Below are 8,787 nucleotides of genomic sequence, written 5' to 3' on the forward strand. Positions count from 1 at the left end.
ATTTGGAATATTAAAAACAACATATATGAGTTCATAGAAAAATATACATGTGTGTATATATATATCATGAGAGTAAAAAATATAAAATTATTAAATAAATAACAAATAATAGATAATATGAGATAAAACTCATAAATTGAGAAATTTTTAACCTATCTTTTCCCTTTCAACTATTAAAAAATTAATACAAATATAGAAAATAAAGAATTTAATTTTTTTTTAATAAAATACAGATTGATATATGGTATGCTCCAAAAATAAATAATAATAATAATAAATTGCAGTTAATGTAGAATTCAAATAAATTAATTTATATATTTTCTAAAAAAGTTTGTTCTATATTATTTATTAAATAAAACTAAAAGTATATAAAACAAAAAGTATAAAAAACAATATATAATAATTTTTGATATAATTTTTTGGGGGCCACTACCGTGGCCTTTGTCTCCAAGTAGAAATCAATGAGAATTCCCAGAAAGACCTTGTTGTCTCAGGAAGATCTCTTGCCTCTTCGGCCTGCCAATGCAATTACTATGCTAACCAAACCCACATACATTGCGACTCTGACACCTTCCATCTCGGGATAAAAGATGGAGGGAGCTATGGGGTGTGTTTGGTTCACGGAATTGGCCAGGATGGGATGGGACTATGTCTTAAGTATGTTGTTTGGTTTGCCATTTTGAGTTTAGGACAACTTAACCTAAACAGTAATTTTATCCTGATCGATTGGGACTCATGTGACCCGTCTCCCCCCCGGGTCATTTTTGTCCCAAACTCGCCGAAGCAGCTCTATACTCTCTCGCTAGTGTCTCTCGCCGAAGCAGAGCTCCTCACCGGATCGCGTCTCTCTCTCGCCGGATGTCTGCATCTCTCCGAGCAACAAACACGGCCAGTGAGTATGATTCTTACTTTATCCTCTATCTCTGCATCTCATGATTCTTACTCTATCCTCTGGAAAACGGAAAGTCAGAAGAGGTATCAAATGTTGATTTTCTTTTTGTACCTGAAAAGAACCTACTCTCGATATCTCTGCATCTCTGCATCTCTTCCAACTGTTTCTTGACCTTCTTCTCCTTCTTCCTTCCGTTTTGTGACCTTTCTTCTCCTTCGATCAACTCCAATCAAATGAAAGCCGATTGTTAGTGGATCTAGAAAATTTAGGGCTTTGATCTGGGCGATTTTTTTTCTTGCGGTTTGGGCATTCTTCTTCTTCTTCTTCTTCTAACGCTTTTCATTGCTTTTCTGCTTCTCCATTTTCTGCTTTCTCTCTCTTTATATATACATAGATATGTATGTATGTGCTGGTGTGTGTGAATGCATTTTGATCTGAAATTTGTTCGTTTTGATGTTGAATTATGTATATTGAATCTAGGTATTTCAGTATGTTTGATTGGGTTGCTTGAAATTTGTTCGTTTTGATGTTAAAGTATGTTTGATTGTGCAAAATAGCCTTTACTGCAATTGTCGTTTCTTTCTTTTCTGTTGAAGTGCCAAAAAAAATTAAAAAAAAATGAAGAAAAGGGAGAAACAGAACAGAAAGAAAGAAATATTGCTTTCGTTATTTGAATTATAGCTAGCCACTTAGGCTTGCTACTTTTATTTCCAAGAGAACATATCTGTTGTGTAATGCTGAAATTGCTACAATTATATATTGTAAGTGATTTCAAGAAGCACTTTTACTACTTTTGTAGGTATCACTTACCCCTTGTAAATTCTACTATTGATGGTGAAACAATCAATTTTTTATCGTACTAAGATGGTGGTGGAAGAACTATCTAATTAGGAATCTGCATCAGTTTAATTTTTGATGCCATGTATTGAGAAAATTTTTAATAGTTGATCTATTATTTCTGTATTGAGAAAGTTTTTACTAGATCTATTATTTCTAAAACAATAATTATTCATGCTAGGAAGGAGAAGCAAATTTTGCATCCTGTGCCGTGCCTAGTGTTTATATGTTAACACTATCATTCTCTAGCCTTTGTAAAGGACGGTTTTTGCAGTTGGTTGACAACCAGTATAAAAACTTTCACTTCCTATGAATGCAAGTCTTTCATAGATTCTCTGTTTTTGGGAACACATACGTGCTTACTGTTGCTCAAGTCCATTGAAAATGATTTCATCATCATATGGTGAGATAATAACAATGTGATTTACTTTATTACTTTTCAAATGAATAACTGGTCATTTCATCTGCTCCTTGCTGCAATATATATATATATATATATATTTCTGAAAATTAATCTTGGGTGATTTCTATTATCCCATGTGTATGGTTTTCTCTCTCTTAACATTTGTTTTAAAGTTGAAAATGCTCTCTCACCTTCACATAATGACCATACAGGTATTCACCTAATATAAAGAAGATAAAGGTGCTGGACAAAAAGAAAGTGAGAAGAGCCAAGCTTTACTATCTCAGGGACAAGATGAATGCACTTAAGAAGCAATAGCAGCTTACTTAGACTGCAGGATCAAAAAGAGCCTTCCATGTTAAAGAAGATGGTGGAATGCTTTGCTTTTTGTCACAAAGTTCGCCACTGTCCTAGTAATTTTTTTTTCTTTTTTTTTTTTTTCATTTCGATTTTTATATAAATTATTATCCATAGAGAAACCATGGAAAATTGTCAACCTTACTCTTTGTGGTGTTCATGTAACAAGTAAAATTCTTCTTTATCCATGGATGTCTCAATCTTCTTTATCCATCCATGCTCCAGAAAGAAAGCTCATCAAATGTTAGGTATTTTCTTAAAATGACAGTTCTAAAAAATGTAACAAGATATTTCTCACTTATTTCCTCACTTATATCCTAGCTAGATATAAAATAAACTTTAAATTAAAAGTTTCAAAGGTCCACCTGTAATCATTCATTGTGACCTTAAAAATACACCGCTAATTAATATTAATTTATTATTCTCTTCAAAATTATTATTGATTAAAAATGGATATTAAGGTCTAGTATAAGTATAGGGTGATATTGATACATTTATATTGAGACATTGTTTTGGATCAATTGCACTTTTGTATTTTTAATATGTAATGTTTTGCAAGTAGACCATCAACTTTCAAATATAGCAATTTAGATATTTAATTTTAAATTTGTTAAAATTACAATACAAAAAATAAACAACCAGCATTACGTCTTCCTATGAAGAAGCTGAAATTGCATTAGTTGAATATGTAGAACAAATTTTAATTTGTGGGTGTAAAAAAAAAAAATCAAATTTTGTATGTATAAATATATAAATTTACAATTTTAATTAAATATAATATTTTTATTGTAAATATAACTATAATTTTTAAATTTTTTACTTTTAAAAAAATAAAAAAATTATAAAATAGTCCAATCTAGTCCGATTCTGTACCAAATATAGGACAATTAATCCATCATTTAGTCCAAAGTTATGCCAAACACAGGACTGCACTTTCTCTCCCCTCTGATCCAAACCTGTCCTATCCGATCCGGACCTATTCTGCATACCAAACACACCCAGAGTACAAGGAAGAAAGAGGTGGATTCTGTACCACGTCTATATTAGTAGTTATGGCTGTTGGCCCATTTTTCTAAATTGCGGTTGTTCAAAGATATTTTGGTGATGTGGGGATGAGAGGTATATATAGAACCCATATAGTCTAGGGAGGCTATACACAACATTTTGTGGTATTTAAATTTTATTATTATTGTTACTTATTTATTTTTCTATTGAGAAAATGACTATTTAAACTCGGGATTATACTGCAAGTAAACTATAAATTTACCATGGGGTTGTGCCTTGGGGATGTGGTATCTGATTTGTTTTTATTTCAATTAAACTAGGCTGGTTTTGAAAATATTAAGTTACAGTCTCTCAAGAGGGTCGTGTGAATGAATTACCCAAAAAAAAAAAAAAAAAAAAAGAGAGAGAAAAGATGCATGAATGATAAAAATTGATGTTCCAACAATGAAGGTTTTCAATTTACCAAAAAAAAAAAAAAAGGAATTAAATTCTGAACCTTTAGAGCATCTTCAATGGTTCTGTACATTAATTCTGTCTATTTAAAAATTCTTTACCACATCAGATAAATAGACAAGGTTTTAAAAAAATCATCTCCAATGGTTCTGTGCATTAGTTCTGTCAAGCTGATATGGCAACAAAAGAAATAGAAGTTGTAAACGACACTGTTTACTGTAGAAACTCTGTTAGACAGATCGAATCAATATTTTATTTATTTTTATTGACTTTTGTTAAAAGAAAAATAACTCCTATGTGAGCTTTTGGTTTTTTTAATTAGATATAATTTTAAAATAAAAAAATTATACATTAACATTGTAGGACATTTTAAATAGAATCCATTACAAATAAATTATTTAAAATATTATCTATTAAATAAAAAAATATCATATAAGCATGAATATTTTTCTAAAATCAATACCAAATAAACTCCAATAGAAAAAATAATTGGAAATGCTCTTAGTGGGAGAAGCCACTTGCTATCCCAAGGCCATGATTGGTACTGTTTTGGTTGCTTGAAAAGTTTGACTGACTGATTTTTTTTCCCCACGTAAAACATCTGTTTCTGTTTTTGCCATGGTAAGTTGGAAAATTTAAAACTTATGGACTTCTATTTTTCTAAAAAGTTGCTTTCTATTTTTTGATGTAATTTTTTTCCTTAATTTTCTTGATATTATATAACTTTAACAGTGTAATATTTAAAAAAAAAAACTTTAATAATGAAATATTATCATAAATAATAATCAAAGCTCATTTTAATACATAATGGATAATGTAATGTTTTCAAAAATGTTAATTTTTTTTTATAACTTCTTTTAATATTACATAAGTTTAGATAATGTAACTATTATCATAAATAACAATCAAAACTCTATTTAATATTATGGATAATGTAATTATTTAAAAAATCGATTTAATCTATTTTAGACAACGTAGTTATTTCGTAAAAAAAAAAAAAAAATTTATAATAATAAATTAAAATTGTATATTTTTTCTTGTTAAAATTGATTGTTTAGAAAAAACTATAGTGCATACAACATATTACGTAACAATAAGTTCTCTATATCAAATAAATATCCTCATTAATGTTTGGCGGTAGGTGACTTAACTCTTGCTCATTGATTAGCTTATGAAACTACGTGTTTGATAATGGGAAATGAATGCTGTACTTTTTGTTAAATTTTAACATGTTGAACCAATTTGTAATAATTTTGAAAATAGAAGAGATTGATGTGTTAAAAAAATTGTACAGCCATCTAAACAAAAATTATAATTTTATAGGATACTGAAGCATAATTGTCTATGTGATAGAATATATAATATCAAAGAAATTCTGTTATAAAAATTTATTGACGTCTTATATTGCGAAAGCCACATAAAATCCTATACATGGCCCGTTATTTGTATATGTAATAAATTAATTTGGAAACATTGCTTAAAAATATGTAAATTTAGTTCAACTTATAGTTTTACACTTTGAAAGTAATTTGTTTTTAGACAATATATATTATAAAGTTTTTTAAATGCCACAAATATAAGGAAGCAGAGGTGGATTCTATTCGAGTGCAGAGCAGTGGACCTATATTTATTAATTGTGGTACATATGGATCAAAAGTAGGGGTGGACATAGATAAGATTGATTCGGTTTTGGACCAAAATATAATCTGATTCATACTGTTCGGTTTACGTAATATAGAATCTAATCCAAATCATTGAAAACGTCAAATCCAAATCAAACCAAATTATTTATGATCGATTTGACTTGAATTGGTTAATTGGTTTGAAAATTATAACTCTATTAATATAAAATACAAATTTAATGTGAATTGTGTGGTGGTGCTGAGCCTTGAAGAGCAGAGAATGAACTTGATGGTGGTGGCGGCGGCGGCAAGCATGTTTAGGGCTTCATATTTTTATATGGGAATTGGAAATTGGAGATATGTTACAAAAATATTAAAAATTAAAGAATATATTAAAAAATATTATAAATTAATATATAAGAATATAAAAAAAAATAAAAAAATATATAATTTTTTAATTATATAATATATGATTTGGATTTGATTGGGTTAGATTGGGTTTATATCTTCAATCCTAAACTACTCCAATCCAAACAATTTTTGATATTTTTGAACCCAATCTAATCCAATTTATGTGAAAATACAATCCAAACGATTAAAAATAAATTAGATTGGACGAATTAAACAGGTTAGATTAGATTTTGCCCACCCATCATAAGTATTTATTTTGGTGGTCACGTGGAGAAACGTATGAGAGCTACATATAATCATCTATTGAGGGAGGCCCATCACAACTCTCTACGTGGTTGTTGGCAAAAATTATTGGAAGGCCTGTATCGAATATTGTTAGTATTTTTTTTTAAATTAAATTTTTTAACTTTAAATATATGCTTTTTTTTTAAAGTAAAATTTTGATAATAAATATTTTATATTGATAATAAATTATTTAAGTGACAAGTTTTAATTAATTGTTCTAAAATAAATTAGAGAATGCACATTAAAAATACATATATGGTTTATTTTTCTATGATAAACACCGATAAAATTGGAATATTAAAAACAACATATATGAGTTCATAGAAAAATATACATGTGTGTATATATATATCATGAGAGTAAAAAATATAAAATTATTAAATAAATAACAAGTAATAGATAATATGAGATAAAACTCATAAATTGAGAAATTTTTAACCTATCTTTTCCCTTTCAACTATTAAAAAATTAATACAAATATAGAAAATAAAGAATTTAATTTTTTTTTAATAAAATACAGATTGATATATGGTATGCTCCAAAAATAAATAATAATAATAATAAATTGCAGTTAATGTAGAATTCAAATAAATTAATTTATATATTTTCTAAAAAAGTTTGTTCTATATTATTTATTAAATAAAACTAAAGTATATAAAACAAAAAGTATATAAAACAATATATAATAATTTTTGATATAATTTTTTGGGGGCCACTGCCGTGGCCTTTGTCTCCAAGTAGAAATCGACAAGAATTCCCAGAAAGACCTTGTTGTCTCAGGAAGCTCTCTTGCCTCTTCGGCCTGCCAATGCAATAACTATGCTAACCAAACCCACATACACTGCGGCTCTGACACCTTCCATCTCGGGATAAGAGATGGAGGGAGCTATGGAGTACAAGGAAGAAGGAGGTGGATTCTGTACCACATCTATATTAGTAGTTATGGCTGTTGGCCCATTTTTATTAATTGTGGTTGTTCAGAGATATTTTGGTGATGTGGGGATGAGAGGTATATATAGAACCCAGATAGTCTAGGGAGGGTATACATAACATTTTGCGGTATTTAAATTTTATTATTATTGCTACTTATTTATTTTTTCTATTGAGAAAAGGACTATTTAAACTCGGGATTATACTGCAGTAAACTATAAATTTACCATGGGGTTGTGCCTTGGGGATGTGGTATCTGATTTGTTTTTATTTCAATTAAACTAGGCTGGTTTTGAAAATATCAAGTTACAGTCTCTCAAGAGGGTCGTGTGAATGAATTACCCAAAAAAAAAAAAAAAAAAAAGAGAGAGAAAAGATGTATGAATGATAAAAATTGATGTTCCAACAATGAAGGTTTTCAATTTACCAAAAAAAAAAAAAAGAATTAAATTCTGAACCTTTAGAGCATCTTCAATGGTTTTGTACATTAATTCTGTCTATTTAAAAATTCTTTACCACATCAGATAAATAGACAAGGTTTTAAAGAAATCATCTCCAATGGTTCTGTGCATTAGTTCTATCAAGCTGATATGGCAACAAAAGAAATAGAAGTTGTAAACGACACTGTTTACTGTAGAAACTCTGTTAGACAGATCGAATCAATATTTTATTTATTTTTATTGACTTTTGTTAAAAGAAAAATAACTCCTATGTGAGCTTTTGGTTTTTTTAATTAGATATAATTTTAAAATAAAAAAATTATACATTAACATTGTAGGACATTTTAAATAGAATCCATTACAAATAAATTATTTAAAATATTATCTATTAAATAAAAAAATATCATATAAGCATGAATATTTTTCTAAAATCAATACCAAATAAACTCCAATAGAAAAAATAATTGGAAATGCTCTTAGTGGGAGAAGCCACTTGCTATCCCAAGGCCATGATTGGTACTGTTTTGGTTGCTTGAAAAGTTTGACTGACTGATTTTTTTTCCCCACGTAAAACATCTGTTTCTGTTTTTGCCATGGTAAGTTGGAAAATTTAAAACTTATGGACTTCTATTTTTCTAAAAAGTTGCTTTCTATTTTTTGATGTAATTTTTTTCCTTAATTTTCTTGATATTATATAACTTTAACAGTGTAATATCTTAAAAAAAAAACTTTAATAATGAAATATTATCATAAATAATAATCAAAGCTCATTTTAATACATAATGGATAATGTAATGTTTTCAAAAATGTTAATTTTTTTATAACTTCTTTTAATATTATATAAGTTTAGATAATGTAACTATTATCATAAATAACAATCAAAGCTCTATTTAATATTATGGATAATGTAATTATTTAAAATTTAATCTATTTTAAACAATGTAGTTATTTCCTAAAAAAAATTCTATAATAATAATAATAATAATAAATCAAAATTTTCTTCCTTTTTTTTTCCTTGTTAAAATTATTTTTTTAGAAAAAAACTATAGTGCAATATATTCTTGTACTGAAAGTTGTACAATATTAATACAATACAACATATTACATTACAATAAGAGTCTAATTCAATATGGTTGTGTATGTTAAATAAAT

The 8,787-nt window shown here is 27.8% G+C and overlaps 1 long non-coding RNA gene across 1 annotated transcript; it reads left to right on the forward strand.

Annotated features, from left to right (window-relative positions):
- Window positions 1–433: 433 nt before the first annotated feature.
- Window positions 434–2,677, forward strand: LOC107414314 (uncharacterized). Its single transcript, XR_001581128.4, has 2 exons — window positions 434–896; window positions 2,345–2,677. It is a non-coding gene; the product is annotated as an uncharacterized LOC107414314 (long non-coding RNA).
- Window positions 2,678–8,787: the final 6,110 nt, after the last annotated feature.

The sequence above is a fragment of the Ziziphus jujuba genome, chromosome 11, assembly GCF_031755915.1.
Source record: "Ziziphus jujuba cultivar Dongzao chromosome 11, ASM3175591v1".
Taxonomy (NCBI): Eukaryota; Viridiplantae; Streptophyta; class Magnoliopsida; order Rosales; family Rhamnaceae; genus Ziziphus; species Ziziphus jujuba.